The sequence below is a fragment of the Thunnus maccoyii genome, chromosome 7, assembly GCF_910596095.1.
Source record: "Thunnus maccoyii chromosome 7, fThuMac1.1, whole genome shotgun sequence".
Taxonomy (NCBI): domain Eukaryota; kingdom Metazoa; phylum Chordata; class Actinopteri; order Scombriformes; family Scombridae; genus Thunnus; species Thunnus maccoyii.
In genome coordinates this window covers 30364977-30388020 of record NC_056539.1, presented here as the reverse complement: position 1 = coordinate 30388020, position 23044 = coordinate 30364977, and the positions used below count along the sequence as shown (strand labels likewise).

General features: G+C 40.8%; 1 long non-coding RNA gene across 1 annotated transcript in view; it reads right to left on the bottom strand.

Moving 5' to 3' along the window:
- Positions 1 to 858: 858 nt before the first annotated feature.
- LOC121900746 overlaps positions 859 to 23044 on the bottom strand; it is a 67122-nt gene continuing 44936 nt past the window's right edge. The window contains exon 4 of the long non-coding RNA XR_006097047.1: positions 859 to 1714. This is a non-coding gene — a long non-coding RNA (uncharacterized LOC121900746). The remainder of the gene's footprint in view (positions 1715 to 23044) is intronic.

Below are 23044 nucleotides of genomic sequence, written 5' to 3'. Positions count from 1 at the left end.
AAGTCAAGGAGTTATGAAAAATGCATCTTGTAATTGAAAATGTGAAATGTGAAACAGAGGTTCGCCTCCCTTTAGTTTACAGTTCAAAATGCAGGCATTATAGATTTGCTCAGGGTTATTATGGCATCCGTTCACTGGTGCATGTGGATTCTCTAAAAGGTTTTCTACAACGCTAAGTATATATACAGTAAATAAGTGTAAATATAGTATTGAAGCCTACTGTAGCACAGACAGCAGTTTATGATGGAAAATAGTAACTGAGCATGTCTTTGTTCAGATTGTCAAAGCATGAGAAATGTGTCGAGGGAACGGATACCTTAAGACTGAAATCATTCCTCTTCATATTAAAGCTTTTAATAAAAGGACTATTCTGCTGTTTTCTAAGGTTTATCTCCTTAACTACAAATTATACATAATTTACATGGCTGCTGGCCATAAAGTTTCAGATTTTTTGTAAACTGAAGAACTAATTTCATGATTTGTAGGTCAAAAGACATCTGAATGTCTGGGTTAAAACTGTAGTCGAGTCAAGTCAATTATTTTTGTAGCTCTGTATCACAAATCAAAAATTTGCCTCAGGAGTTTTTACAATCTGTACAGCGATACAATATCCTCTGTCCTTAAACCCTCGATTTGAATAAGGAAAAACTCCCTAATAATGGGAAAAAGTGGAAGAAACCACAGAAAGAGCAACAGAGGAGGGATCTCTCTCCCAGGACAGACAAACATGCAATACATGTTGTGTGTACAGAATACACTAGACGACTGAACAGGATGACAAAATTATATATGGATTATATTATATATATATTATATTATATATGGACCTGACCCACGTGACCTCCATCACCATGGAGACTTGGAAAGGGGACAGGCTAGACACACACACACACACACGTAGGGGAAACTCACATCACAACATTAACATACACAGAAGGAGGAAAGACAAGAAACCACACACACACGAGGTGTCTTTCACATGTCGAGGTTACATATAGGTGTTGTTTCATGTTGCTTTACATTGAAGTGAAGCTTTGGCAAAGCTTCAATAAGGAAGCTTTATTCCTCTATGAGTAAAATGTTGCCCATTTTTAAGTATCATTGCAATTCTGCCTTTCAGACCTACTATTGTGAAACCCAGCTCCTCCCTATCACCTATCACCATCTCCTATCTTCATATGGGTTTACGCTTAATGAAGATGCGTCACATTGATAGAGTCTAATCACCAGATATCTTTCTCTGTTGTTATATACTTCCAAATGATCTCTCTTTATTGACATATAATCTCCGAGAAGCTGATAAAACAGTGCTTCTATGTAGCCTAAGCATCTCAAAGGCTTTTCAACTTGTTGTTGTCGACGTCTTGTTTGTTTTAAATCACTAAACCAGTGCTTACGAGGAAGTGATTTGAGAGTTTGCCTGAGCCGGTGTTTATTTTTGGCAACCAGCTCAGATTTAATGATCACCTTGAGCGTGCTTCGGTAAAGAGTCAACATTGTATAGTCACACAGACCACATGAAACAGAGACATAAATGTCCATTGTCCTGGTATATCCCTCATAGGTGTGACTCAGTGTCTGTGACAAAATGACCACAGGGCATTGTGTGCTCTCAAAGGGGATTATTATGCAATGACATGGCAGACCAATGGGGGCGGCGTGGGTGGGGGGTAGATCTCACCTTCTGGAAACTGGACACCTTGTCATCTGATCACTGATAACAGAAGAAGGACAAAGAGAAATGATGGGAGTCAATCATGGTGAAACTGTCCCCTGAGGATTTCACTGTCAGTCATGTGTTCACGAAAAGCAGGTCAACAGAAATGTTTGTGTGTGTTCATTTCTCAACTAACAGATAATTCATCCACGGAAACATCTGCCTTAACTTTTTGTCACAGTTACATTATTGTACGTCTTAAAATTATAGGCCTAGATTGCCGGGGGACTTCCCATGATGCACTGAGCTCCTCTCTTCTCCTCCTTCTCTCCATCTGTATGCATTCATGTACCATTAATGCTACTAATGTTACTAACTTGGCTTCTTCCCGGGAGTTTTTGTGCTTTCTCGCTTCACAGGAAAATCCGGAGATGGGGGCACATGGCTGCGGGGATGGTGGCGTGGTCCTGTGGGTGTCCTGCCTTGACACCTTCTCCTGCTATTATTGCTATTATTATTACGAGTCATAACTCTATTATTATTATAATTGTTATTGTTGTTATCATGTTGGTTATGGTTTTGTTTCACCCCAGCTGGTCAAGGCAGATGGCTGCCCACCTAGAACCCGGTTCTGCTGGAGGTTTCTTCCTGTTAAAGGGGAGTTTTTTTCTTCCCGCTGTTGCCAAGTGCTTGCTCATAGGAGGATTGTTGGGTTTCTGTAAATTAAAGAGTACAGTCTTGACCTGCTCTATGTGAAAAGTGACCTGAGATAGCTTTTGTTATGATTTGGCGCTATATAAATAAAATTTAATTGAAATGAATTACACAGATTTGGTGCAAAATGTAACCATTTCCAACCAAAAATAGTCAAAATCCCTCCAAAATACCACTTTAAGACAGCAAGACCTTGAGGAACACCACAGAAAAATTCATGCTGTGATTTAGCATTTCTGTACTGGAAACTGCTCGAAATTTTGCCTAACTTTGGAGCGCTATTTAGCTCATGGATGTATAAAGAGAATTGGATACAGCATCGAAGATGGGGCCCCGTTCAACCCTATGAAAGTTGCTCAGTGGCGCCAAAGCCAAAAGCCAAAATGTTCGACTGATTTAACTCCCTTCCTGACAACCTAGCATGATGTGGTACCAACGGATGCCTTAGGTCTTCTAGTTTCATACGATACCAGTAACTTCACTGTAGCTTTAAAACTGAACTGAACTGAAAGTTTCAGTGCAAATACATTTCTAATGAAATCAGTGGAAACCGTTGACTGTCTTCAAAAATCTAAAATACTGATGCATACTTAACCGCCAGCAGCAGCAGTATAGAGGTTGCAAGATTTGTTGCAAATGAGCCAAAACATGAAAAAACATGGATATAAACCTTGAAATAAACTAGTGAGAGAGAGAGGCAAAATACCTCAAACCAAGTGAGTGAGTCAATGAGTGTCATTAAGTCATTAAAAGACAAATAGATAAATAAACATAATGAAAAAGATGCTTTTGGAACACGGTACGCATGACATTATGTCATTATGTTGACAGTATGTAAACACATTTATTTTACATACACAACATGTAGAACACATAGTCTACATATTTTTACTGTCAACAACTGCCATGAAAAGACCAAAACCAATAAAGTCCAAAGCCTGATGTATCTTGTTCCTCTCTGTCATAGAGCTCCATTGTTGTCCCAAACTATTAACATAGTACTGTAGCAACAAATGTGTATTAATCCACTGCTAAAAAACCGTCCCCTACAAATGTGCTATTTCCTCCTGTTTGAGTGATGTTTACTAAAAACTACAGTTCCCCATTTTTTTTTAGGAAATAAAAAAGGGATTCTTCACATCTTCATATGGGAACAAAGAGCTGCAGTCAGGGCAAGTCAGGAGGTATTCAGAGATGCACTTCACATTGTTGTATTTTGTCTTTGTGATGATATCTTTCAGCTTTGTTGTCAGAAGGAAAAATGTAAAATAATGCCTTATCCTTTAAAGTGCATTTTGTCTCACACAAAGCAGATGAACCTATTACATTTCGGAGCATCGTGCTGCATACATTTGTTAATATTTTCCTTTCTATGGAAATCCATAGTATGTATAATGTATATGTATATAAGTATAATGCTTTAAAACATCAAGTTTGTATCTGTACAGACCACTTGGTAGGCTTTAAGGACAGTGTTAACATAGCAATGTTTGCTCTATAAAGCATAGAATATCTTGACTTTATAGGTGTTTCTATTTAATAAACAGTATCACATGGCGGCACAATAGACAGCTGTTTTATTTCTCAGAATGCTGTAGCTTTAACCAGAAATCAGTTTGCATCAGAAGTCATGGGGCTTTCCTAGGAAGCAAACAGTGACACACAAGCATGCAGCACTGCAGGTGTGCACACACATGCACTGTGGCTGACGGTGTCAAACTCTATCAAGGTGTTGAGTGTACACCGATGGATGGCACGCAAGTTTATTTATATATATCATTTGTCTACCTCTGTAATTTTTTTGTGTTGTACGTGGTTGCGCACATGTGCGTACGTGTGTATTTATGTGTATGTGTGTGTGTGTGTGTGTGTGTGTGTGTGTGTGTGTGAAAACCCAGGTATGCTCTGCCACCTCTAATTAACTTGGTGGAGATATGTATGACTCAGCAGCAGTTGACAGCATAATCACCCTGTGGCTCACCTGTTTATACGCGCAAACACACACACTCACACACACACACACCTACAGTCGTAGGCTGGCGAACCCTTTGTGAACCCCTGAGAGAGTTCTCACTCTGCATCAGGGTGAAACTCTGAGTCTTCCGTGGCAAATAAACGCAACTATAAAACACAGGCATGCCATAACCCATCATTGACATTCTTGCCAATCTGTGTGTGTTTGTGTGTTTGTCTGTCTGTCTGATGTAACCTGTCAGCTCAGGTGCAAACAGAGGGCAACCTGCAGCCACAGGGAGGCAAGGAAATTGACGTTCAGGAAAATTAATCAGCAGCTATTTAAGTGAAATAAAACATAAACAGACACAAAAAAACACCATGGTTCCACAAAGCAGGAAATTAATTTTCATTTCCGTGTGTCTAGCCTTTCAATTAATCCAACACCCAGTTTATTAGTTCCTGCTAATGACTTTCAACAGCAATACCAGGTAAGTTCAAGGTTTTTAAAGGAAAATACCCCTATGCAACCTCGGTTATATTAATCATACTGGCTACAATTTCTATCGGTGGTGATGTTACTCATCAGTCTCATTGCTGAGGTGAGGAGTTGACACTGCTAGACACAGACTTACTGTGCAGTTAGCAATACAAGCAACCAGACTAAATGTTGAGGTGAAACTAAAGGTGATTGTAGAGTATATCCAAAGTAGAGGTCTTAATGGGTTCATAGGACCTGAGTAGGGCCGAGTACAAATATATATTTAATAGGGATGTCCTAATCCCAGTTTTTTTGGCCCCAATCCCCATTCAAGTCCTTTATTATTGAGTATCTGCTGGAGCTGATGGAGTCCGATCTGATACTTATAACCACCTAAATGTTGATTAAACATGTATCTGATACATTGAGATAACAGGTGTTGCTTGTAAAATTTGGCCTTGACCTGATTTTTCATTAGCTTCTTGATCCAAATACTGATGGTTCTGGTTCAAAACTGTTAAAATGATAAACTTAAATTATTGATCTGATACGAATGAAAATTCAACTGTGAAAATGTGACACCTGAAATCGATGTGATGTGACCCTCTAGACGAAAGATGTATCACTCTGTTGGAGTTGTTGGAACTGCAGAAACACTCACAATTGTACAATGGTGTCACAGAGTGGAGGTTCTGACTACAGACAGCTGCTTTCAGAGAGCACATGAACCCGACAACAGCGACATTTATTTTGGCCTGCTATACAGTTTCTCACAGAATTAACATTAATTTGCAAAAGCTGATCGATAGATAGATTTTAGATAGATTAGATAGATATTTTGCCAAGCTAGGTCACAGAACTTGCACCAGTATTTTCACTCGCATACGCAGCAAAATCTGCATTTGATTGGTTTTATTTGATACCAATCAATTAAAATGTGTCTGTGTGTCAGGATCAGGGTCCTGTTGTGGGTCTGATCTACATATATACCTGGTAGGACTAGTTTGAACTATAAAGTGCAGGAAAATTTACATCTTGCAACTCTTTTCGACTGTGGCTGTTTACTAAATAGTGGCTCATTATGCTGACAGTGTCTCACTATTTGTGGGTGTTTGGATCGAATCCGACTGTCTTTGGGGCACTTTTGGATCAGGTCTCTCTCTCTCTCTTTTTTTTTTAAAGATCTAGGTAAGTTTTCCACAAGCAAGTTTCAGATCAGCTCAAAAGTTTTGAACCAGTGAAGACCTCTAATCCAAAGCATTCACTGTAATCACACTGTGCACACTGCTGCGGTAAGTGCTGTCAGAGTGGTGCCAGGAACTACTCGAGCTCAACAACATCTAGTAACCTTTACATGCACTTCTGTTTTCACTTCCAAATAACTACTTTAATAATATCAATAATATGGTTAAACCCAGAACTTGTCTGAAACTGGATGTCTCCATATCTCTAGTTCTTCTTATCAACAAAATGTTTCATAGGAAAAAATGACAACAACAAAAACCTGAAGTTACATTAATCATGTGATACAGTTGTAACAAAGCTTACAGCTAAAGATTGATTTTCTATCATTATATGTTATCTATTGATCACTACATTGTCTATCTATCTGCTGCCTTCCTGTTGTCTGTCTTTATTGATCCTTTCCCTTAATGTTTTTAACTTAGTATCTATTGTTGTTAATTACACTGTGTTGTGTGTGACATCATTTGACTGGTGGACTTGTACTGTTTTTAGTCTGTGCAAATTAATTCTGTTGTTTACCACTTGATTTTTACAAGATGTCCTTTTACTGTAATCTTAGGTTGCATTTTTAACATCTGGTGTGGGAGAGCAGATGATCCTTCTTAACGAACTTTGGCTCATTTAAAGTTCTTTTTTTTGATAAATGAACATTATCCCTGTCAAACAAATGAAATAAAATAAAAATACATCACACCAACAGATACATTTGTTTGGTTAAAAAGATAGATACTTAGTTCTGTTTGGCTCTGAAGTGGAAACCAAAGGTTAAAACCATTTGTTTTGGCTGAAGACAAGTATTTTTAAAGCCTTTGACCACAGAGCTGTTCTACTGATGCCTTCCAGTCAAGACCTTTGCCTTAAAGCCCATAACAGATATTACATGTCTGCCTCCTGCTTCATACATCTCCAGTAAGACCCAGGAACTATAAATCAGGAACTTTAGGATTTCAGTGTATTTTTGTTGGGTTTTCACTTCACTGCTGCAATTGTAAAGATTAGGGAAATAAGCCTGATAATAGATCAAAAGGCAACGACTTTGCTTGAGATGTAATTTTTGCAAGTGAAGACAAACAAAAAAACAACAACGAATTGGGTAATTTTGGGAGCAGGAACTCAAATCTTACCCAGATTCCTCCCATCAAAATGTACAAGGTATGTCAGTACATCTGATTAAATGGAACAGGAGAGTTCAAAAGGGCGTTAAGTTTCTGTTGCAGTGTCAGTCTACTGTTTGACAGGCATAAATGACACACAGTAACACTGACATTAACAACAGACAGGTGAAACAGACTAAAATATTCCAAACCCGGTTCATGACCTGCAGTGGCATGCTGCAACAATCATGATTGCATCATGCCTTACCCTGCATCCTTTAACCTGACCTTAACCTGAAAATAACAAATCATCATGTGCCAGGAAGCACCGTCAGCTCTGCCAAGCTCCGGTGAAAGTTTCTACATTTAAAGCGATGCAGGTGGTGGCATGGAGGATCATAAAGCTGAGTGCAGACATGTGGGGGGAAGGAGGCGGGGAGGGAGGGAGGGGGCACTGAAAAGTTTGCCACTCTCATGTGTTAAAATCTTCCGCTAATCCCATCAAACGAAGAAAAGCTCTGGTGTAATCTGTTAATAAATGATCAGCCTTGTTTACCAAAAAGTTGATTAGTGTGTGAAGTACTGACAAAATATTTAAAAAGAAAAAAGATTAACAAAGACAGAGACAACTTCTAAAAGAGAAAGGCGGGAACAATTTCCAGTAAACACAGATTTGTCGATTTGAAGGTCAAAAGAAGTCTAAGCGTATTTGGTTAAATTTGTTTGAAAAGTGAGAGGTTGCTGGCTCTGGGGTCTGGGTTACATCTATATTTCAAGAGTATTTAAAAGATAATATTTCATCATGTAACAGGTACTAAATACATACTAAAGATTGATTCTAAATTTTCCAATGAAAATATGCAAACCAACAGTGTGTTAGTCCGTCTCTCAATACTTTATGACTTCCTGTCTGAGGCTCTCAATGCCCAGCCCACTGGTGTCTACTGAATATATATAGATATAGTTTTTCAAAAATGTAAACATTTCCTAAAACAGCTGGACACTATAGTAATAGTTATAGTAAATGTTACTCAGATAGGAATAAATAGTGCATCCATTGGGGACAGTTACAGAGGCCATGTCACCCAGTGCAATGATGTGGCTCAGTGACGTGTTTTTAACAGTTTTTGGACAACAACGGAGGTCTATGGCACAGAAGGATAAGATATACAATGCTTGGAATAAACACACAATAATGTTAGTGGATCGAGACTTGTCAGTTTTGGTCTTATAGAATATAGAATATTGCAAACCTTATCCCCTTCAAAGTACTCTCCTTGAGATGCGATACAGTTGTCAAAGTGCTCCTCCCAGTCCTGTAAACATTTCCTTTAGTCATCTTTAATCACCGTGTCTAGAGCCTCCTGCGTTTCTTCCTGGATTTCTTCCACTGTGGGGTTCTTCTTCCTCTCAGTCCCAGTTTTAGTTTCACCAAGCTGTAGGCTACGCTACCTAGGCCATCCTCCCCATGTGCAATCTACTGAATTTAACCAAATTTAGCAAAACCATGCAGATTAGATTTCTGAAAAAACAACATGTGCAGACAGGTGAAAAACTGGTCCAGGTCTTAATGCTTGACCCCTACATTGAGGGGATCTGGTGGCTCTGTTATGGTTTGGGGGTATTTTGCTGGCATGGTTTGGGTCCACTTGTCCCCTTAGAGGGAAAGGTCACTGCAAATCAATACAAAGTTGTTCTGAGTCATCACCTTTATCCTGTGATCAAACATTTCTATCCCAATGGGAGTGGTCTCTTCCAGGGTGACAATTCCCCAATTCACAAGGCTTCTTTTTGAAGAATGGTGTTCCTCGGCCTTGGCATTGATTCTACAGGTATCTAAACTCTTCTGGAGGGATGAACACCATTGTTCAAAAAGATATTCCCTCATTTGGTGTTTTGATGATGGTGGTGGAGAGCGCTGTCTAACACATCGGTCCAAAACCTCCCATAGGTGTTCAACGGGGTTGAGATTCGGTGACTGCAAAGGTCATAGCATATGATTCACATCATTTTCATACTCATCAAACCATTCAGTGACCCCTCATGCTCTATGAATTGGGGCATTGTCATCCTGGAAGAGACCACTCCCATCAGGATAGAAATGTTTCATCACAGGATAAAGGTGATCACTCAGAACAACTTTGTATTGATTTGCAGTGACCCTTCCCTCTAAGGGGACAAGTGGACCCAAACCATGCCAGCAAAATGCCCCCCACAGCATAACAGAGCCCCCAGATCCCCTCACTGTAGGGGTCAAGCATTCAGGCTTGTACTAGTTTTTCCTTTGATTTGTTACCCGTCTGTATGTACAGTGTGCAGTAAAAGTACCCAATTGACCATTTTTGACCACTATTAGAGCCTTGTCCTTACAGAAATTTTGTCTGTGAGGTGGATGCATGCAAGTGCCACACTTCATGTTCCTCTGATGAACTAGCCTGGTGTCACCAGACAAATTCACAAATGGGAATTAACCTCTCAGTTCATTTACAATTTCCAAGGGGCGTTATCAATGGGCCCAGACCAACGTGCCTCTAGACGTAGTTGGATAGTTCTACAACCAAGCAACAAAACGTGTGACATAGCTCTGAGCAACTTACCAAATCCTGTTGCAAGTACAGCAAACACATCTTTCTTATCAACAAAAGCTTTAAGTGTAGTTGTTTGTTCTTCTTTTAGAGAAAATATACCATCCAGTTTGTTTATACTGCTGTGATAGTAGATTCAACAGGCCATGCCATATCAGCGCCAGCCATCTTGATTATTTATGAAAATGCCTCATGAAAATACCTAGTAATTGTATCAAACCTGCCTCATATTAGATAAACAGCTGTGACCTGGGCCAGGTCGGCTGGAAATCTGTCTGAATGGGAGGGGGGCCATGCGCATCTAGTCTCGTGATACCAGACAATCGGAGATCTCCGCCTACCAAAGTGTGGGGATTTCTAAATGCATGGTAGTTGCTTGAACGGTGGCAATAACGGCTGCCAACAAACCTACGCCCCACTACATTTTGTCAAGGACAGACCTTACCAGAAATGATGCTCTCCTCCCCATTTTCCACCATAGTGAACTGCATGTCACTGCCCTAATATGAAGAGCCACTCTGAAGACCTTGGACTGGTTCAGCAATGCAGGGTTTTTTAATCTCTCTAATTGTTTCCACCCAGTTTTAACAATGAAAACTGGAAGATTGTCCTCAGTCTCTATGAGCGAAGTGTTTAGAGACTAACCTGTGAGTCTAGGCGCATCTGCCAGAGCAAATAAGACGAGCTTGCAGATTCGTCTGGTTCCCAGGCTACTGATGAACAGTTGGTTGCAATAACGCGCAGAGAAACTGGTAGCGTGCCAACAAAGGCAAAGGAGAAGAAGACTGCTAGCTAGTAAACAACGTGGGATTTAAAACATTAAAAAATCTGCTTTGCAAATGTTTTATGATGAAGGAAATGCATTCAACATGTCTATTAGGCTTCAAGGACACATACAGTACAATGTGTTTCGGTGAGTAACACTGATCATAAACAGAATTTTTATTTGTTTACAAGAAAACTGCACATATTTATGTATTTTTTAAAATGGAACCCGCTCAGTTTGATGTTTTTTCTTCTCTTACACATACAGTAAAAATAAGTAAGCAAACTATGTCAACAACAAAACAATCTTTATGTGATTTTTCATTTTCCCAGTCATCATCTTTATCTGTAAAATTAAATGCCATGTTAAACACTTTAAAATGCAGTTTTGTTCGCTATGGACGATGTTCATATTAAACGTCATGTTGATCGTGGGCAGTATATGTGAGATCAATAATTCAAATCCATGACATAAATGAGCTCAACACAAACTTCCACTGGTAATGTTCCACATATGAGTAACCTGCTTTGCACAGGTGTGCTGTACAAACATAACAGTGGTTTAATCCTCCCACACGCTGTGACGGGGAGATGGAGGCAGAGATTTCTGAAGATAAATGAACGAACAATCTACAGCTCAGGCGCTTATCAGATATGATCAGATGGAAGCAGTGTGTAATAGTCTCTAATGAATCGAACTAAAACAAATTAACCACAGGGATCGTACTGATTGGCCGTCCCAACAATGAAGCCTGTTTGTTTAAGTGTAATGTGGGAGGTGATAATTCCAGGGCTGCTACCTTGGAAACAAAATAATTTAAATGCTGTGTTGTGCAATGCCTCGACTCTGTGTTGGGATCTATTATGACAAAATGAGGGATCATCTGTGCCAAAAATCATCAGGTTTATCATTAAAAAATGGAGCTGGTATGAGGAGAGAACCTGCTTATGCACACAGAAACTCTGCATCTTGTACAAATACACCTGGAACACGCCCATTATACATGGCAACTGGGCCCAACAACCACTTAAAACACAACCACAGAAAAGAGGTGTTTGCAAGCTGCTTCTCTACATCCCGGTCAAGTCTGTCGACAATAACCGAACAGCAAAACATGAACCCACAATGTTAGTCTGTTTGATGTTCCCCAGCTCTCTTTTTTTTCTTCTTTTTTTTTAATCTTTCCCTCAATAGAGGGGAGTCTGAAAGGCAGAGTAGAGATGTTTAAGAACACGGTTTGCGGCGGTAAAACCCACGGATAACAATAAGCGTTTTACACTGAGCAGGAATTCAAAGAACTTGAGGAGAGAAACACAGAGACAATACTTGGCTGTGAAAGAGTGACGATCAGTCTAACATGCTAAATCTCTGCCTTTGTGCCCCGGAGCTTTGATCCCAAACTTCCAGCGAGCCTCTCTGTTGAGTCTGTTTGCTCTTATTCAGATATATTAAGACTTTCCATTATGTGCAGACTTCAGAAACAGCCTGTGGTATTTGCTCAAAGATTAGTTTACTTAAAAGCCCAAAAAAAGGTCCCGAAATCAGAGGGGGAAACCTTCCATTGACAGAGATGAGAGGTAATCTGTGCACGGTTGAGTCATTTCAAGGCTCTCCTTGTGTGTGTATACAGATTGTGTGTGTGTGTATACTGTACTGTATGGCTGTTTTTGTGTGTTTTCTTAGTGTCTTTTGCTGTTAGATAAATATGTATTGAAAGTGTTGAGCTTAAAAGAACAAGCAGCAGGAGCATAAACTTCTTCTTTCATACTCCTGAGTTCAAAACACTGTTTACTGAGACACACAGAGGTTAGAGCCAAACAACCTCTTAGGAGCTGACGCAGACCTGTCAAGCTTTTGTGTATGTGTGTATGTGTCTGCAGTGGGTGTGTGTACTTTTAAGGGCATGTATCTGAGAGCGATCTGTTTGGGTGATTTGTGTTGCCTACCGCTGGTGCCGGTTATCCAGTGAGCAGTCAAGGTTCATTTGGGTCACCGTGGCCCCCCCCCCTGAGGACACTGACTGTGCAGGCAGGCGGTCGAGCCAAAGAACATCACTGACCTTTGACCCTCACCCTTGTCATGTGTTCGACCCTGCCAGGTGATTGACTACAGCCTGGGAGGTATCTGAGGCGGCCGTGAGCTTCTGCAATGTTAAAAGATGACCTCAAAAACATCGAAGTATTCACACCAAGCTTTAAGGGACGGTATCTTTGCAGGGGATTTACATTCATACTGGACGATGTAAGGACAATATTCAGGGTGGTATTCAGTATGTAGCATGGCAAAAATTACAAGTGTGAAGGTAAGGTTAATGGATGGGCATGTAATATGTTTAAATTTGACACTTCAGAACATAATTTGCATCCTGTTTCAGACCATCAATGAACAGTCTTTCCCCAGTCTCAAGTATTTTAACCTTGAAGCTTGATATTAACAATGAATAAAATGATCATTTTTAAGGTAAAAGAGGCTACTCACAGTGACAAACCCAGAGAGAATTGTTTCCTGCTTTGCAACTCTACAATTCTTTAGCCTCTTTCAGCTCATGATTTTGGTTTTCATGGTAGATGTTTCACTCTCAGCACTCCCATCATCCTTCCAGGCAGCTGTTTTTAACAAACAAGCTTTGATAAACTATCTACCTGCCCAGCACCAAACGGCAGATGCAAAAAAAAGTTAGAGTCGCAGGTGAACATGGTGGAGTATTTAACAGCTTAAGAGTAAGATATTTTTCTCAGCAGTTGGTGGAGACCAAACCAGATCTAAAGGAGAGTGAGTATTGGACTCACACTCACCAGGTGGACAGATACACGACTGTAAATGGCAACTGTTCGATCAGCCATACCCACTTTATAAGACGATAGTATCTCAAAGCTATGTGTCTGTCAGCTTGTTTGGAGTTCCTCTGCCTCTAGTGGCCAAGACTTCAATTTATTTTGTTAAATTTTACAATGTTTTGTTGTTTGCTCGCAGCTTTTCCGGCTGACAGCGCAAAAATGTCTGAGTTTCACACCAGATCTGTAGTACACAAAGTGACAGAAAATGTAAGCCTACATCATTACAGGGGGGGATGCATTGGCAGAAATGGAATATAAGTATGTTTTCATTAGTGTGTAATCACCTGAAAATAACAATCGTGTTGTTGTTACCTTAGAATGAGCCCTTTATATCTACATAGGGAGCGGGTCCTCTTCCACGGAGCCCGCCATGTTGCACCGCCATGTTTCTACAGTAGCCCAGAACAGACAAACCAAACACTGGCTCTAGAGAGGGCCTTTCGCAAGTTTCGCAGCCACTGTAGGTTCTCCTACATGCTTGGAAGAGGAAAGGATGGTGTGGAGGTGGTTATCAGTTGGTTGCAATCTGCAACATCACCGCTAGATACCACTAAATCCTACACACCGGTCCTTTGAGCAAATAACTTTTCTTTTTTTTTTTTTTAAACGTTGCCATTAAACACACCTTTAATGAATCATCTGATATCAGCGTAACACACTCTCGTACACGTAAATGTGCACACACAAAAAGAAAATCTAAAATTATACATGACGCATCTGTATGGTATGAAAATCATTATAAAAGGGGAAAGACAGGTGATGAGAGTTCACAGTGCACTGAAGTGTGTGTTATAAAAGTTCATTCCATCCCAATGTGTCTGAGCGCTTTTAAGCAGCTGATTGAGCAATATAGGTGTACGTGTCTGTGTTTGATGGCTTGCATATGGACAGACACATACAGTACACACATACCACAGCCATACTCACCTGTGCCATTAACCTCCCCTCCCATCAGCGGCTCTTTGGAAGGAATGCGAGGCAATGAGCGACGTCTCAGAAGGTTTATGTCTCTCAGGATCTGACAGACTGTGTAAATACAGCAGGCAAGCTGAGGGTGCAGCTCTCCTGCTACATCTAAATAAAAAGGCTGCTGCTGAGGATCACATCACCACCGAAGGAGTGCAGGAAGTATTCATCATGTACTATTACATGTACTGTATATGCATTCGACATGTACTGTACTGCAGAGAGGAACATGGGAAAAAGCAGTGTCACGATCACACGGACATGGATATAAACACTGAAATAACAGAGAGGAAGACGGGTTTACTTTGAAGGAATTTAGATTTATATAAGCGTTAAATCCATTCTGTAAAAAGGTGACTTGACCTGGGAGCATAATCAAAACACTAGCACTTAGAATAAGAGAAAACTTCCTACATCACATCATATCTTCTTACAAACAAACCACTTCACAACTCCATAAAACGACCAAACGATTTCACATGTATTTACATTTTTGAGCCAGATGCTCAGTGTTGTGGTATACTAATGCTATTCTAATGTGCTGTACAACTATTCATTTTTAAAAAATGATGGGAATTAGTTTAAGTGGTATTCATAGATTTGGCTGGGTGAACTGTAAACACAACATCTGACAAACATAAGTCTAATGTTCACTCTCTTTTCCAGCTCTGTTTAGCTCTCTGTTTAGCTCTCTGTTTTAGCACAAACTCCTGAGAAAAATATTTTGGCTCTTACTCTGCTAAATGTACCACTATAGTATCTCACTGTCTGCTTGCCATTTGGTGCCAGACAGGAGTGGGTTTACTTAAGCGTATGAACCAAAAGTGGCTTGGCTAAACCAAGTTCCTTTACAGTCTGTACACAAGATGTACAGTGTTTAATTTTCTGATAAATTTGAGCAACCTTGCCATCAGGGACTAACAATTATGTCTAGGATTTCAATGTTTACTGATGCTGTTAAAGGTTTTACAGAAGAGCATTTTTATAAGTATGATCACATACTTCAAAATGTTACAAAAATTTTATCTCTACAAACTCCTCAATTACGTATGTAAATATAACTCTATAAACGTATGTGGTCCAGAAACTTAAAGACAGATCCTTTAACAACAGGGTCACTGGACAAATGATGTTATTGCTCAGGCATTTTTGGGTTTCAGGGCATGGAGCGGTTGTTGACAGCAGTCTAAACTCTACCAGCAATCATAGTATGGTTCAAAGGTCAGAGTGATGCTAATCTTTTGTCATAATTACCATGTTACCACAGTAACATGGCTCTTCTAACTGCTCTACAGTCTCTCAGGCTGGCCACTGACCTCTGACCTGATGATGACCAGTGATGACCCCTGACTGATGTGCTTGTTTGCTCTTCATGCCCACATCACTCTGTCATCAGATCCAGGTGAGTAAAAGGAGAAAGAGAAAACAGAAGCAGGAAAGAGAAAAGAAGATGGAAGATGGAGAAACATGTTGATGAGTAATAAATGAACATGTTTGTTTAGGCTTTGGGTAAAAGGACTGAATATGCAGTGTCTTTCTATAGAGTACGCTTGAATTAACCGAAAAACAGCTGAGTGTTACGACCCTTTGTACATTTGCTCATCCAGTTTGTAGCAGTTGACATGAAAAATTACAAAAAGTATCAGAGAAACAGCTGTTACAGCTAACTAGCAAGCCTACAAAAATGGAACTTTGTTGGGGAGTTTTTGTGTGTGTGTGTTTTTTCTACTTGTATTAATAGCTTGCTGGATGAGTTCAAGGTTCTTCACGTCTCTTATGAACACTAAACCATTTCAGTGGAACTGCAAGTAAAAAAAAACCGGGCCCTCAGGGGTGCATGCCGCTGGTTTATAGGATCAGCAGGGTCCTGAGGAAGTCAATATGTGCCAAAAACATTGATTTACAGAATTTAAAATAAAAACAAGCTGTGAGTGTGTGGCTGTCTCCTCCTTCTGATGTATACATGCAAGGAAACACTAGAATAGGTATGTGTTTTCCTTCATTTCTTCTTTAAAATGCAAAATCTTATGATTAACAAAATACAAAAGAAAGAACTGGTTTGTAAAATCTGGTTAGGATGGAAGGACAACCTCAAAGTCTTCCAGTGTTTAGGGTTGACAAAACCTAATCAGGATGGGTTTGAGCTGCTGGGAGCTTAGAGGTCTGAGAGTCAGAGCTCAGACCTCGTGTGACTCATATCCAACCCCACACAGGTACTAAGACCATAAACACTGTCAAAAGCAGATGTACAGGTGAGTGCATGTTTGTACTGAAAAATATTTTTTTCACTGATGTATCAAAACACGAAACAAAATGGGCCCTCATCAGACCACACGCTAACCTTTTGATCAATGCTAGTGGTAATTTAGCTGGAAATAATGGTAAAGTTACGAAAAAAGTTATGGATGCCGCATGATTCAGGGAAACAAGACTAAGGGCGTTTTCAGACCTGCGCTGTTACGTAAGGTTGAATTGGACGTTGGTTCATTTTCCTCTTTGGTTTTAATTCATTTGTGCAGGTCTGAACACAGCAATCATATATGGGTACAGACCAAAACAATTTTACCAAGACCCTTTGAGGATGTGGTCTCAGTCAGGTCCCAAATGAACCCTGGAGCGGTTTGTTTGCAATGGGGTTGTGATCCAATTTCAATCTAACCCAACTACAAGACGTACTCTGAAAACTTGAGCTAACCAGTTCACATGGCCAGGTGTGCTTTGCATGCTGGGATGCAGATGAGTGAAATCATCAGTTGTTATCAGACGGAGAGAGAATCGAGGTCCAACCTGGACGAACAACAACAAGTATGCTGCATTTTTGATATTTGGCAGATAGGACCTTTATCAAGACCTTTTTCCTGTGTTTGCATTCTTGCTCCCGCCGGCTTGTAGTGATGCATTTGTTTCTGTTGGAGTTTCATCAGTGTAAAAAGAAATGGAACCAAGAGGCAAACTCACCAGTTTACCAAGTTTACCAACTCATCCACTGATTCAGACCAGAGCAAACGAACTATAGGTTTAAAAACGCCCTATGAATGTACAACTGGACTAAGCACAGTAGAGCTTTGAGTTAAATGTTTAGCAGGTATAATGAGCCAACCATCTTTGTTAAAAGCATAAAAGTCAACTTGCTGTTGGTGCCAGAGGAAAAGTCAGGGAATCATCAACATCTTTAGAATACACTGCATAGGAACCACGAATGTCTGTACAAAATGTGGTGCCAACCATCAAGTATAAGTAGAGATATCTCACTGAGTAAAGGAAAACTTTGACCTGGGGGCGGTAGATGAAAAGTCAGAGGTTCACCAAAGTCATTAGAATTGATCCTCTTGGGACCATGAATGTTTTGCTCAAGATTTCATGGGAATCCATTCAGTTCAGTTTGGACTGAAGTGGTGGACCAACCCACCAACCGACCAGGGTTCACCCTCCTGCAGACGGGCTTCATGTTTAACCCAATCAAACACAATTAGCAGTGTTGGGTGAGAAGACAGTTGGGAATCATCCCCTTGCTGTAGTACTCGCGAATTGTTCTTTCTATACTAGGGCCATCACTTTTCAAAAACTCAAGCTTGAATGAATGAGAACTATAATTCTTGTAAACCACATAGCCTGATCTCAAACCATGATGTAGATGTCAGGGAATTCTGCTTTTTCTGGTGTCTTCACTGCCTTACAAGCTAAGAGTTGCCTGCTCAGATTTGTTGTTGTGCTACTGCAAGGCAGTTAACATGTTACCCAGTCAGCAAACACCCTTTTTTTAATAAATAATTTTGCCCTCTATCATGTGGAACCCAAAATCACACATAAACACATGTCCTCTCTGATACTTTGGTGTTGTGATTATCTGTTGAGTTTCCTCCATTTTATGTTATTAAAAAGAACACAAATAGCCCAAGAGTTTGATGGCGCAATAAGTCAGAATGATGGTGCATTTTACAAGTGCATACAAGTGTAAAAGGTAGGGGCCCAAAATTGACACGCATCTTGAATGTACTCCAAAATTCTGATAATTTTTTTTCTGAGAGTGTAGGTTGACCATGTAAACTCAGGTTTTAGCTCCCTGTGAAAAGGTTGCTCCTCTCCCTTTTTCACCAGGCCCTGATTCACAATATTACTAGTGTTTTTGTGTTAAATCACTAATTTCGGTCTAATCTTTCTGTTGATTTCAGTCATGTTGCACAAATGTAATACGGGTTTCAGTTGAGTATTTTGTGTTTCACAATGTTATATATTGTTGAAGGGCTTCAGTCCTGTTCTTTTTGAGTTGTGACGGTAGGGCAGATCATCTGCTTAATCAGTGATAGTGGCAACAGATGTGCATCATTAGCCGCACTCAGTAGTGAGTCACTAGGCTCTGTCAAGTTGAGGTAGGATAAAACTATTTTGCAGTAAATTACATTCTGTTTAATTTGGGGCACTCATGGCTGTGTTTGTGTATCCACAGGAAATTGTGATTGTCAGCAGTGTTGTTCTTTATGTTTTGACAGCGTGGCATCAGTCTGGCTCACCCTATGGTAACCTGAGATGGGATGTTCCAGTTAGGTGAGGCTGAGAAGCTAAAAGGCCCGTCACTGGTCTATTGAGATAGAGGGAAGAGGGTAGGTGGCAGCTTGCTGCAGGTTTTATTTGTTTGTTGCTGTGGCTTAAGTTATTTTTGTTGAATTTCTCGGGGTTAATTTCTGCCACTGTTTCATTAATATTTTTGTTAATAAATATCACTTTTTTGAGCACATACTCTGGCCTGCTGGCCTGTTTTTTTTTTTTTTGGTAACATCCCTTTAAAGATCTTCTCCAGACATACTCTGTATAATTACCACTTTAAAATCCTTAAAATGACATCTACTCCTTCTCCCTCATTAAAAATTCCAGAATCTATGTGCAAATATATTCATGGCGGTGTGCAGCAGTTCAGCGGCGTCTCTTGCTCCCAGTTATGGTGTAAAGAGTGTTCGGGACTCTTCTCTTAATGTGAGTAAGTGTGCAAATAACACAACCAGTGCAACTAGGCCAAGAAGGTACAGCCCAACTTCTGAACATTATCAACAACTTGTCCATCTCACTTCCTCCGAAGCTTAGAGCGGCGTTCGGCAAACTGCAGCTCCTGAGGACACAACGCCCTGCGGCAGCAGACTGGTGTAGCAGACTACAACGACTCAGAGACGAGAGGAAGCGGTGTGCATGGAAGCAGAAGAGGGGTCTGTTAGCCAAGCTAAAAGCTAACACACCCAGGCCAGCCATTCCATCACTCTTTCTGGTCAACATTCGCTCACTGGATAACAAAATGGATCTGATCCGACTGAGTGTTTATCAGAGGATGAAACTGTTGTGTTTTTCTCCTGACTGAAACTCGGCTAAACAGCAAAATGCCAGACTCGGCTTTTCAACTCGACGGGTTGATACTCTTCCATGCAGATCGGAATCAGCTGTTGGGGAAAAAACCTGAGGAGGTAAACTCTGCGTATAATTATCTTTAATTATAAATGATCGGTTCCTTAGATTTGTGACGTAGGAAATCCTGCCTGACTGAATCCAGGTTTTTGAGCTTTTCCTTGATACACTGCAGTGGAAATACTCAGCCATGGCTTATTTCGCTCCTGATATGTCCTGTAGCATATGAAAAACACCACATGGACATTTGAACAAGGTTCAAAACTTGATTTTCATCGGAGGGGGTCTTTAAAAGTCTCCAGCACCAAATACCATCTTCTGTCCTTTATATGGGGTGGCGGCATTACGCTCCCTTACACGCTGAGATTTTGTGCATGTGTGCATGAACACAGGCAGGTGTGTCCATGTGTGCAAAGTGCAAATGAGAAGATAAGCGATCCAGTTCGAAGCCGAGCCAGGGCTCCATCCTGTGATGTAACAGCTAATGACAGTAAATGAGTGGAGTTCTTTGCTCGGGCAGATCAGTGGCTCCCAGAGGAAAAGAGCCCGCGGTTCACTCTAAGTGCCGTGTTGTTATTTCTGAAGTGAATGGAGTTTGTTATCACAGCTTGGCCCCCCTCGCTCCCTCCCTCCCTCCCTCCGCCGAGCGACAGAGCAAAACCCCTGCTGCGTTTCTCAAGCTAGACACCGCATGCCTGCACACACACACATACACACACTTATGTGAAGGATGCATGCATGCACACACATTTCTGCTGCGACACATGGATGCATGTAGAAAAGTAACCGAAGGTAAAGGAGATGTGTGTGTGTGTGTGTGGGGTTAGAGGAGATCATGGCGTGCGACTCGCCTGCTACCGCCATGACTCTGCTTACATGTTACTTATCTTATCTGCTTATCAGGTTGGCAGACAACAAAAAAAAACACACACACACAAACACACACACACACACTCTTTTTGGTATGTACCAAAGTAACCAGTATTTTGGCAGGTGTTCCCCAGTTTCCTTAATCAGGATAAGATAATCTTCCCTTTGAGTACACACACAAACACACACACACATACACACACTTCCGACGCAGACTAACCATTTATTCAAGTACAAGTATTTTAAATGCACTTCAGCACAGACACTGATACTTCACTTGAATATTTCCAATTTGTACAACTTTCTACATTTTATCTGACAATATCTGATTTAAGTGTAGATACTAGGTACTTGCAGATAAATATTTGGTATCCACAACTGATGTATAAACAGTATACAGAGTTAGACTCAACAACAACATCCAAATACTTAAAAACTCTAAGAGAAGCCATTCTTTATGAGTACTTTTACTTTTTGATAGACTGACGTTGAGTGAGTCATGTCCAGTCCTGGGTTCTTGGCTGGCTGTAAAACACACTCTGCCCTTAAAGAAAACAATAACATGGACGAGCAGAGCAGGTGAGTTGCCGCGTCGTGCGTCACTGCGCGGCTCTGCGTCGGTCCTCGGAGATGCAGCGTCAGATGTGTGCCGTGAGCTGACAGGACGGAAGAATGTCTGGCTCTGCATACCAGCCTGAGCCTGCATACGTCAACAGGAGGCTGGCTGGAAGAGCCTCTGGAACTGATGTGTGTGAGTCTGGGTGTGTGGGAGTTGTGTGTTTTCGTGTGTGTGCATGGCAACTATTGTGGGGTATATTATCTATCATCTGACCAGAGCCTAAAATACCAGATTAGAACATTTGAAGGAACATACATACATGGTGCTGATACTGAAATTGGTTAGCAGAGGCCCGACTTTGAAAATGCAAAGAGCTAACTCTTTTCTGACACTGACAGACTCACGCATCTCATTATCAGCGTAGTTACTAGATGTTTAGATATTTATCTCACTCATCAAATATGTGACCTTGTGCTGTATGAGGTTGCACCACCGTCTCCGCTATCAAACCCTGTGGTAAATCATAATCTCATGATCTCATCTTTCTTTCTTTCACTGCTCTTCCTTTCTGTGTTTAAACTTGTTAGCCTTTTTTTTATACGACAGACTTTTAAAAAAAAAAAAGGTCAGAGGTGAACGGGGTTAAAGTTCAGATAATTTTAACTTGGAGTGCAACATTTAAGTGTAAAAGTAGTGCGCAAGACCCAAGAGAATGCCGCTGTGAGAGTTGGCAGCCATCCCCCCCCCCACACACGAGAAAAAAAAATGGATAAAGACACACAAAGTGTTTCTTTCTGCTCTCGGAGGAGCTGTAGTACACATCTTCCAAAATTAAACAATGCATTGCATCAAATTTATGTTACATAGTTTATCCAGCTTCCTGTGGAGAGGTGGGTTTTAAATGAAACACTGTAACACAACTTTCACATAAAATAGTAGCCTGGTAGCCTACTGGGTAAGATGCATGCCACATAACTGCCTCGTCTCACCCCTCATTTCTTATCATCTCTCTTCTGTCCCATCGTTAAAGCATATCTAACATACACTGGACCTCTAAAGAATTATTTTTTCTTCAAATCATGGGGAAATTTTGACAGTCATAGGCCATAAATCCACATTCACCATCATCAGCCTCTAAAAACACGCCAGATTTCTGCAAACAATTACGCTCGAAAAACATCCTTGAAACACTTATAAGTATTGGAAGCAGGTTAAATGATTCCCAAAAGTTTTCACACAGAGGTTCTGTTGCAATACAAAAACACAGGGATGTGTTGTTTTTCAGGCCCAGAAATATCTAAGATTCCACTCGTAGACAGAATATTGTGCAGGGTCGATCCTCAGCAGAGCTATTGAGTGAAAAGCTCAAGGATATTTGCCCTCTAGGGAAAATTTAGTGCAAATATCTGCAGGATTAGCACACGCTCTGTGAGCTCTGACGCAAAGACAGAGGGTACAACTATGCGGGGTATGCACCTGGCCCAGACCATGTGGATCAACCGAGTGTGATCGCACCTGGGAGACAAGCTCAGGTGAGTTTGGAGAGCCTGTCACTCACAGTCCTGGACGCCCCACGGCAGCCTGCCAGTTTAGATTTAATGCCCCGTTTGGATTTTAACCTGAGCTCCCGTTCTGAGATCTGCTCTATATAAACATGCAACCACATATTCTACACACTTTTACGAGTGTGTGTGTGCGCGCACAGACACACGCGCACGCGCAACACACACAGGCGGATTATCTTGGATGTTTACAGGACGACTCTTGCACAGATCTGATAAGGCTTATCTGATCCGAGAGCACAGCTCATTAAATCATGTGTAAGAAACTCTCACGCACCTGTGTGCTTGCGTAGAATACATGTGTGTGTGTGTTTTTTTTTTTACTACAACCAGAAAATGACTGCAACATATTTACTGTTTGTTT